Below are 11,311 nucleotides of genomic sequence, written 5' to 3' on the forward strand. Positions count from 1 at the left end.
TGTAAAGAAAGCTGAGCACCAAAGAATTGATGCTTTTGAACTGTGGTATTGGAGAAGACTCTTGAGAGTCCCTTGGACTGCAAGGAGATCCAACCAGTCCATCCTAAAGGAAATCAGTCCTGAATATTCACTGGAAGGACGGATGTTGAAGCTGAGACTCCAATACTTTGGCCACCTGTTGCGAAGAACTGACTCATTTGGAAAGATCCTGATGCTGGGAAAGATTGAAGGCGGGAGGAGCAGGGAATGACAGAGGATGAGATGGTTGGATGGCATCACCGACTCAATGGACATGAGTTTCAGTAAACTCTGGAAGTTGGTGATGGACAGGGAGGCCTGGCATGCTGCAGTCCATGGGGTTGCAAAGAGTTGGACATGACTGAGTGACTGAAATGAACTGAACCAAATTTCTAAATAATATAATTTGTTGTAAAAGAGACTTGAAGACTTATGGAAAGCTATTTTAGATTATTTTATATTAATCTTAATAAGTTGAATAACAGTTCCACAGCACAGATAGTCAGTTATACTTTAAAAAAATAGAAGCCAACATAAAGGTCAAGCAAAGGTCATATGAACAGAAATTTTGGAAAACAACTTCCCTAGATCTTATCTAGGAATTCCTATTTTCAGTGGGTTTTCCAAATTTATCTTAGATTAGAAATCTCTTTGGTTTGCTTTACTTAACATCTTTTGCCTAATTTCTTAAAATTTGTTATTCTAGTTTGTGATACTGATGTCTTGTACGTTTTATGTATCACAATCAGATATGGAAGAATACTAAATTTTGAATAGGAGATCTAGCTTAGTTTTTGGTAGCTATATCATAAACATGAAAGAAAAATAAGAAGAAAATGTGGCATTGAGAGATGCTCAAGATATTTATTTTGGAAAGTTAAATTATTACTCATACACTACTGCTAATATACATATTTCAAGGGCTAGATAAAATGTGTATTTTGAAGCTGATTCAGCAGACTGATGCTAGCATAAAGCAGCCTTCCTGGGAGATATCTATTAAAACCTAATCTGTTTTCCTGAGCCAGCAGGAGATGAGTAGGCTGGAGAATTTTTGTTCTTTGTCCTGCAATTGGTGGGAGTACAAAAAAGAATTGCTTTTTATTATTTGGCAGCAGCTATATGGTGAATTTAGAGAGTTACAAAAGGTACTTAACAAGTTTACATATTAAGGAAGAATCAATTCTATTCTATGATTATGGTAAATGAATATTTTAGTATTTTAACTTAGATTAAGTATACTAAATTAAGAAAATATTAATATATTCTGCTCATCCTTATAAACTAATAAAGTAGAAATTATGGTTTAGTGGTTAAATTTCTCATTATTCAAAATTGCCAACAATCACAATATTTGCAAGGATTGCTTTCAACTCACTTCAGGAATTCCTAAATTTTATTTTATTTTTAATTGGAATGCAATTGCTTTACAATGTTACGTTGGTTTCTTCCATACAACAATGTGAATCAGCCATAAGTATACAAGAGATGGCAAGAGTGACCATCAACATTCTAGGAATCAGCGAACTAAAATGCACTGGAATGGATGAATTTAACTCAGATGACCATTATATCTACTACTGTGGGCAGGAATCCCTTAGAAGAAATGGAGTAGCCATCATGGTCAACAAAAGGGTCTGAAATGCAGTACTTGGATGCAATCTCAAAAGTGACAGAATGATCTCTGTTCATTTCCAAGGCAAACCATTCAATATCACGGTAATCCAAGTCTATACACCGAACAGTAACGATGAAGAAGCTGAAGTTGAACAGTTCTATGAAGACCTACAAGACCTTTTAAAACTAACACCCCAAAAAGATGTCCTTTTCATTATAGATGACTGCAAAAGTAGGAAGCTTGGAGATGAGTTTGGACATGAATTTGGGTAAACTCCGGGAGTTGGTGTTGGACAGGGAGGCCTGGGCTACTACAGTCCACAAGGTCGCAAAGAGTCAGACATGACTGAGTGACTGAACTGAACTGAACTGATACATATGTTCCCTCTCTTCTGAACCTCCCTCCCACCGCTCTAGGTTGTCACAGAGCACCTGGTTGATCCTCTTGTGTAATGCAGCAAGTTCCCACTAGCTATATATTTTACATTAGGTAATGTATGTATTTCAATACTAATCTCTCAATCAGCCGCAACCTCTCTCATTTCCTCGCTGGGTCTACAAGTCTGTTCTCTATGTCTGAGTTTCTCTATTCCTTCCCTGCAAATAGGTTCATCAGTAACATCTTTCTATATTCCATAGATATGTGTTAATATTTGTTTTGTTGTTGTTTAATCACAAGTGAGTAATAAAACAAGCTGCAGAAGCGCAGCCCAGAGGAGCTACCCCACGCCCAAGGTCACGGGCAGCGGCCGAGAGGAGCAACCCCACGCCCAAGGAGTGGCAGCTGCACGGGTGCAGGGGGGCCAAAAGGAGCAACTCCATGTCCAAGGTCAGGAGGGTGACCTCGTCCAAGGTAAGGAGCAGCGGCTGTGCTTTACTGGAGCAGCCGTGAAGAGATAGCCCACGTCCAAGGTAAAAGAAATCCAAGTAAGATGGTAGCACTGAGAGAGGGCATCAGAGGGCAGACAGACTGAAACTACAATCACAGAAAACTAGCCAATCTGATAACACAGACCACAGCCTTGTCTAATTCAATGAAACTAAGCCATGCTGTGTGGGGCCACCCAAGACGGACGGGTCATGGTGGAGAGTTCTGACAGAATGTGGTTCACTGGAGAAGGGAATGGCAAACACTTCAGTATTCTTGCCTTGAGAACCCCATGTACAGTATGAAAAGGCAAAAAGATAGGACACTGAAAGAGGAACTCCCCAGGTCGGTAGGTGCCCAATATGCTACTGGAGATCAGTGGAGAAATAACTCCAGAAAGAATGAAGAGATGGAGCCAAAGCAAAAACAATACCCAGTTGTGGATGTGACTGGTGATAGAAGAAAGGTCCGATGCTGTAAAGAGCAATATTGCATAGGAACCTGGAATGTTAGGTCCATGAATCAAGGCAAAGTGGAAGTGGTCAAACAGGAGATGGCAAGAGTGAACATTGATATTCTAGGAATCAGCGAACTAAAATGCACTGGAATGGGTGAATTTAACTCAGATAGCCATTATATCTACTACTGTGGGCAGGATTCCCTTAGAGGAAATGGAGTAGCCATCATGGTCAACAAAAGAGTCCGAAATGCAGTACTTGGGCACAATCTCAAAAACGACAGAATGATCTCTGTTCGTTTCCAATACAAACCATTCAATATCATGGTAATCCAAGCCCAGCTAGTAATGATGAAGAAGATGAAGTTGAACAGTTCTATGAAGACCTATAAGACGTTTTAAAACTAACACCCAAAAAAGATGTCCTTTTCATTATAGGGGACTGGAATGCAAAAGAAGGAGTCAAGAAACACCTGGAGTACAGGCAAATTTGCCTCGGAGTACAGAATGAAGCAGGGCAAAGGCTGAACGAGTTTTGCCAAGAGAACGCACCGGTCATAGCAAACACCCTCTTCCAACAACAGAAGAGAAGTCTCTACACATGGCCATCACCAGGTGATCAACACTGAAATCAGATTGAATATATTCTTTGCAGCCAAAGATGGAGGAGCTCTATACAGTCCGCAAAAACAAGACCGGGAGCTGACTGTGGCCCGGATCATGAACTCCTTATTGCCAAATTCAGACTTAAATTGAAGAAAGTAGGGAAAACCACTAGACCATTCAGGTATAACCTAAGTCAAATCCCTTATGACTATACAGTGGAAATGAGAAATAGATTTAAGGGACTAGATCTGATAGACAGAGTGCCTAATGAACTATGGACAGAGGTTCGTGACATCGTACAGGAGACAGGGATCAAGACCATATCCTTGGAAAAGAAATGCAAAAAAGCAAAATGCTACCTGAAGAGGCCTTACAAATAGCTGTGAAAAGAAGAGAAGCTGAAAGCAAAGGAGAAAAGGAAAGACATTCCCATGTGAATTTAGAGTTCCAAAGAATAGCCAGGAGAGAAAAGAAAGCCTTCCTCAGTGATCAGTGCAAAGAAATAGAGGAAAACAATAGAATGGGAAAGACTAGAGATCTCTTCAAGAAAATTAGAGATACTAAGGGAACATTTCATGCAAAGATGGGCTCAATAAAGGACAGAAATGGTATGGACCTAATAGAAGCAGAAGATATTAAGAAGAGGTGGCAAGAATACACAGAAGAACTGTCCAAAAAAGATCTTCATGACCCAGATAATCACGATGGTATGATCACTCACCTAGAGCCAGACATCCTGGAATGTGAAGTCAAGGGGGCCTTAGAAAGCATCACTACGAACAAAGCTAGTGGAGGTGAATGGAATTCCAGTTGAGCTATTTCAAACCCTGAAAGATGATGCTGTGAAAGTGCTGCACTCAATATGCCAGCAAATTTGGAAAACTCAGCAGTGGCCACAGGACTGGAAAAGGTCAGTTTTCATTCCAATCACAAAGAAAGGCCATGTCAAAGAATGCTCAAACTACCACATGATTGCAATCATCTCACACGCTAGTAAATAATGCTCAGAATTCTCGAAGCGAGTATTTAGAAATAACGTGAATTGTGAACTTCCGATGTGCAAGCGGGTTTTGGAAAAGGCAGAGGAACCAGAGATCAAATTGCCAACATCCGCTGGATTGTCAAAAAAGCAAGAGAGTTCCAGAAAAACATTTATTTCTGCTTAATTGACTATGCCAAAGCCTTTAACTGTGGAGCTCACAATAAACTGTGGAAATTCTGAAAGAGATGGGAATACCAGACCACCTGACCTGCCTCTTGAGAAACCTGTATGCAGGTCAGGAAGAAACAGTTAGAACTGGACATGGAACGACAGACTGGTTCCAAATAGGAAAAGGAGTACATCAAGGCTGTATATTGTCACCCTGCTTATTTAACTTATATGCAGAGTACATCATGAGAAACACTGGGCTCGAAGAAGCACAAGCTGGAATCAAGATTGCCAGGAGAAATATGACACCACCCTTATGGCAGAAAGTGAAGAGGAACTAAAAAGACTGTTGATGAAAGTGAGAGAGGAGAGTGAAAAAGTTGGCTTAAAGATCAACCTTCAGAAAACTAAGACCATGGCATCTGGTCCCATCACTTCATGGCAAATAGATGGGGAAACAGTGGTAACAGTGTCAGACTTTATTTTTCTGGGCTCCAAAATCACTGAAGATGGTGATTGCAGCCATGAAATTAAAATATGCTTACTCCTTGGAAGGAAAGTTATGACCAACCTAGATAGCATATTAAAAAGCATAGACCTTACTTTGCCAACAAAGGTCTGTCTAGTCAAGGCTATGGTTTTTCCAGTGGTCATGTATGGATGTGAGAGTTGGAGTGTGAAGAAAGCTGAGCACTGAAGAATTAATGCTTTGAAACTGTGGTTTTTTGAGAAGACTCTTGAGAGTCCCTTGGACTGCAAGGAGATCCAGCCAGTCCATCCTAAAGAAGATCAGTCTTGGGTGCTCTTTGGAAGGACTATTGCTGAAGCTGAAACTCTAATACTTTGGCCACCTCATGCGAAGAGTTGACTCACTGGAAAAGACCCTGATGCTGGGAGGGATTGGGGGCAGGAGGAGAAGGGGACGACAGAGAATGAGATGGCTCTATGGCTTACCGACTTGATGGACATGAGTTTGGGTAAGCTCCATGTGTTGGTGATGGACAGGGAGGCCTGGCGTGCTGCGATTCATGGGGTCGCAATGAGTTAGACACGACTGAGTGACTGAACTGACTGAATCACTAAGTCATGTCTGACTTTTTGTGATCCCATGGACTGTAGCCCACCAGGCTTCTCTGTACATGGGATTTCCCAGGCAAGAATATTGGAGTGGGTTCCCATTTCCTTCTCCAAGGATCTTCCCAACCTAGGGATAGAACCTGCATCTTCCATATTGCAGGCAGATTCTTTACCACGGAGGCACACGGGAAGCCCATGCTTAAAGAAACAAATTCTGACTTATTTCACTGTATATAATAGGCTCTAGGTTCTTCCATCTCACTAGAACTGACTCATAATCATTCCTTTTTATGGTTGGGTAATATTCCACTGTGTATATGTACCACAACATCCTTATCCATTCATCTGTCAATGGACATCTAAGTTGCTTCCATGTCCTGGCTATTGTAAACAGTGCTGGAATGAACATTTGGGTACCTGTGTCTTTTAAAATTATAGTTAAGAATTCCTACATTTCATTGTGGAACTATAGATTAGGGATCATCAAATGTTTTTCTGTTACGGTTGAAGAGTAAACAATACAGATTTTCTGTGCCATACAATGTCTATCATGAGTATTCAACCCTACTCTGTTGTGTTAAAAGAACCATAGATGGCATGTAAACAGATATTCCAGTAAAGCTATTTACAAAAATAGACAAAGGTCTGCACTGGCATACAGGCCCTAATTTGCTGCTCTTGATCTGGAAAAGTGATCAGGAAAGTTGATGTAGGAAATATGTTCCCTGAATTTGTATAACTTCAAATTAAGAGGTGTGTAGACTTTACATTAGAAATAGAACTGAACTGAATATAAAATGCTTGACCCATTCTTTTATAGACGCCTTAGAAATAGGTCTCTACTGTCTGCAGACACTTAAAATTGTGAAAAATACAATACTAACTTGATCTTACCATTTATTTCCAAAGGGGAACTCTTTTAAGAGTGCATGAAAATTTGGATGGTACATACAACATAAACCAGAACTGCCCCAGGATAACCAGAATGTATGTTTACCCTCCTTAAGATAATTTGAAGTAACTTGATCTTCTACTAAGATGACGAAAGGATTTTTTAAATTGAAAGTTGAATTGGTTTACTAAAGTTGCAGTTCAAGGTCAGTTTTTATAGGAATACTCTGTGTGTGTGTGTGTGTCTGTGTATTTAATATGGACACTGATAGCCTCTATTATTTTAGGAAATGTATTTTTATTTATATTTTTGAAAGTTCATTTTTTCAGTGTTTTTGTTGTCTTTTCAGCAGTTTTAAGTGAGTATTTTGCATCTTCTTTGCTACTCTTCTCTATCAATTGCTTTCTTTCTATATCTTTCTATAGTCTTTTGAAATCTGTGATATATTTTGGGCACAGCTTCCATTTCAGCCTTCAGGTACTGCATTGTCTGTTTTTATACCTAAATTAATTTTGCTACTCCTGGTTCATTTCATCTGTTATTTGGTCACAATCTTTTGTTATCTGGTCATATTTTCTTTGTGTGACTATGGAATCCTTTCCGGTTTTCTTTCTAGTTATAATTTTTATTTGTATAACTGATCTTTCTTCACAGTTATAATTGCTTCATTAATATAAAAATAGTGTTTTTGGGTCACAAATATCTTGTGTCACATTTTTTGGGGGAGGTGGGAGAATTTTGCTTCACCTTCAAAGATATTTTGCTGCTTTTCTTCCTACTTCTCTGCATTTCTTTCCTTATTAACAGTATATTTGATTGGAAGTAGTCTTTATGCTTTCTTGGGTAACCTACCTCTATTATTGCTGATTCCTATATTAGCAATAAAAAATTCTGAGAAATATATGAAGGACCAGTGTAGGTTGTTCAGTTTCTCTGACATAAATCACGGCAGGATCCTCTATGACCCACCTCCCAGAGTACTGGAAATAAAAGCAAAAATAGACAAATGGGACCTAATTAAACTTAAAAGCTTTTGCACAACAAAGGAAACGTAAGCAAGGTGAAAAGACAGCCTTCAGAATGGGAGAAAATAATAGCAAACAAAGCAACTGACAAAGAATTAATCTCAAAAATATACAAGCAACTCCTGTAGCTCGATTCCAGAAAAATAAATGACCCAATCAAAAAATGGATCAAAGACCTAAACAGACATTTCTCCAAAGAAGACATACAGATGGCTAACAAACACATGAAAAGATGCTCAACATCACTCATTATCAGAGAAATGCAAATCAAAACCACAATGAGGTACCATCTCATGCCAGTGAGAATGGCTGCTATCTAAAAGTCTACAAGCAATAAATGCTGGAGAGGGTGTGGAGAAAAGGGAACCCTCTTACACTGTTGGTGGAATGCAAGCTAGTACAGCCGCTATGGAGAACAGTGTGGAGATTCCTTAAAAAACTGGAAATAGAACTGCCATATGACCCAGCAATTTCTGTATGATCTAATGGACACCCTCATGCATAGCTACAATGAGACCACTTCTTTACTAATGATGCTTCTGTGTGGCCAAGCCATTCGGATTCTAACCCAGCTCAGGATATATCCTAAGAAGGTCCTTGAATTTTCATAGGTTCTTCACCATTGACCTATGGACATCAAGGGATACTACCCTTGCTTTCAAAGGAGGAATTCTTTCTTGTTTGTGATAGTGTAGTGTAGTGATAGTACAACAAATATGCACACTTGTGCTTCATATGCATGTTATATGCTCACTCTCATTCTGTCTCTGTTTCTGTCTCTGTCTCCCTTTTTTGCTTACTCCCATACCTGTACCCCTGCCTGTTTGCTGTTAATCCTATTCATACCGGCTCTCAATCAGAGTTGGGCCATCTCATTCTGGGTGTGAATATTTGATGTAATTTCTAAGATCTGTCCTATATTTGTCCTATTCAGACTCACTCGATATATTTTATTTTTTTAGTTTTCTCTGGCTAAGTAGTTGTACTTAAGATATTCTTGGAGACAAACATATGGTATACAGGTATTTGTTAGCTTTAAAGAAAAAGTCTTTGGGAAGTCTCTCCACACATTTGGTGTCTAGAAGTGAATTGATTTGTGTGAATAGTATAGAAAATATACAGAGGAGGAAAGTTGAGGTTTATAAAAATGGGTTTGCATTTTTTTGTTTGTTTTATATCTCTTCATTATGCTCTCTGGCTTTGAGGGGAAAAAGTTAACTTAATTTGGAACTGGGATGTTGCTATGCACTTATCAGAAACAGGACATTGTTCTTTATACTGTAGAAATCAATACTATTGATATAATATTTTATCTATATTATTCTACTTTTTAATATTTTAATATATTACAATCTGAATCATTCTTACTTTTGGTGAAATCTTAAAATATAATTGTAAACATTTAATTTTTATTTCTTGTGGCATATAAAATAATAATGTGTTTTGCACTAGAGTCTATATAATAAAGTAGGAAGAAAATTGTAAGTTGACAATAAATACTGAAAGAATGAACAAATTAATGAATAAATAGTTGAACTCCATTTAACCTCACAAAAATTGTTTAAAGCTTGGTAGCTGTAAGTTCCCATCTTTGAGATCTTAGTAAAGAAAATTCATATAGCTTAAGTAATCCTGATAAGTATAACAGAGGCTATTTCTGAAGATATGAAAGGTAAATCATCTGAATTTATATTCACTACTAAAGAGACTGAAATTATATTTCTTTTCTTATATTAGTACTAAAGCATTTAAATAGATAGAACTCAATGCTTGGTGTTCTGTCAATGAGAATGACACTCCACCCTGAAATTTGCAGGAAAAAAATAAATGACACTTCACTAACTCTATACACTTAAATAGAAGTGGATAGTGATGTCAATGAAACTTAAACATCAGAGTTTCTTACTATCTGGCATTCATTTTGATTTACCCTACCTAAGACATTATTGCTACTTTATTTTCTTTTAAAAAGCCCCCCCCATTATAATAGTTTCAATTCTTATGACAATCTATTTTTACATTTAAAGAATCATTGTTTGATGTGAGAGTTGGACCACAGAGAAGGCTGAGAGCCAAAGAATTGGCGCTTTTGAATTCTGGTGCTGGAGAAGACTCTTGAGAATCTCTTGAACAGCAAGGAGATCAAACCAGTCAGTCCTAAAGGAAATCAACCCTGAATGTTCATTGCAATGACTGATGCTGAAGCTGAGGCTCCAGTACTTTGGCCACCTGTTACAAACAGCCAACTCGTTGGAGGGGACCCTGATGCTTGGAAGGATTGAAGCCGGGGCGGGGGGGGGGGGGGGTGGAGGGAGGGTGGTGGTGGCAGAGGATGAGATGGTTAGATAGCATCACTGACTCAATGGACATGAATTTGAGCAGACTCCAGTAGACAGTGGAGGACAGAGGAGCCTGGCACACTGCAGTCCTTGGGCTTGCAGAGATTCAGACATGACTTAGCAACTGAATAATAATAACAACCCATTGTTATAAACCTGAATCAAAGTTTGAAATAAACATCACATCTACTAAAGAAGAAAAGAATCATTGTTTGCCTTTATAGTATATCTTTATTGTTATTATTTAATAAATGTCTACCAGAGAGAGTAAGAATTCTTCTTCTTTATCACTGTTTTATCCTAAAGGCCAGAAACAGTGTCTGGCCTAACAGGGATGTCAAGTAATATTTTCTGGATGAATGAGCATCACTTTAGATAATGATCTTTCTTCTCTTCCATACACAATTTTCTATCTAGTCAAAAGCATCACAGTTGCAGATACACTGTGTTATAAATACATTTTCTGTAGAATTGGAGGTAAAGCAGCTTATGGGTATTCAGCATAACACTGCATTAAAGATAACATTTGTTGTAAAGGCAGGATTACTCTGAGATACCTGTATTTGTAAACCCTTTGCAGCAAGTAAGATGTATTTCTTCAGAGATCATTTCCTTAATAGGATTTCAGACAGCTTTTGGAAGCAGCTAAAATAAATTGCTTTCAAACATTTGTGTCATATCGCACTAAAAAGGGTTATAAATCAATACCCACCATGTGCTATAATATATACCTTCACCCTATAATAGAATTAATCTTAGGTTAAAAAGAGAAATTCTTTTCTGATCTTCCCACCAACCCGCTCTTCCTTCTCTTCTTGAAAATACAAACTTTTCAAATGACCTATGACTAGAAGAATCCATTATAAGCATCCACTGTTGTGCCTGCTCTAAAGTAATTTGGTTCTGCATTAATAACTCCCACTTCACAATCTCTTGTAAGCTCAACTTAAATCCCTATGTCTTAAAAGAGATTGCTTATTTTATAAAGGAATGTTTGATCATTCAAATTTTCTGTGTTTCATCACATGGTATAAAGAGTTGGTACTGGACAAAGTTTAGAGAAGGTCTATCAAAGTTTGCCCCACCATTCCTTCTCTGTACCTGTAGCTTACTATCAGTAGTAATAGTATTTGATTTCAGAACCGTGAATTCTTCAATATTACCCTATCAAGTGCTAGTACACTCAGAATCCAGTGGAGAGAGCAGTCATATCAATAGATAATTATAATTCAGTGTAATCTGTTGTATATGAAAATTTAAAA

The sequence above is a fragment of the Cervus elaphus genome, chromosome 20 (genome assembly GCF_910594005.1).
Source record: "Cervus elaphus chromosome 20, mCerEla1.1, whole genome shotgun sequence".
Classification (NCBI taxonomy): domain Eukaryota; kingdom Metazoa; phylum Chordata; class Mammalia; order Artiodactyla; family Cervidae; genus Cervus; species Cervus elaphus.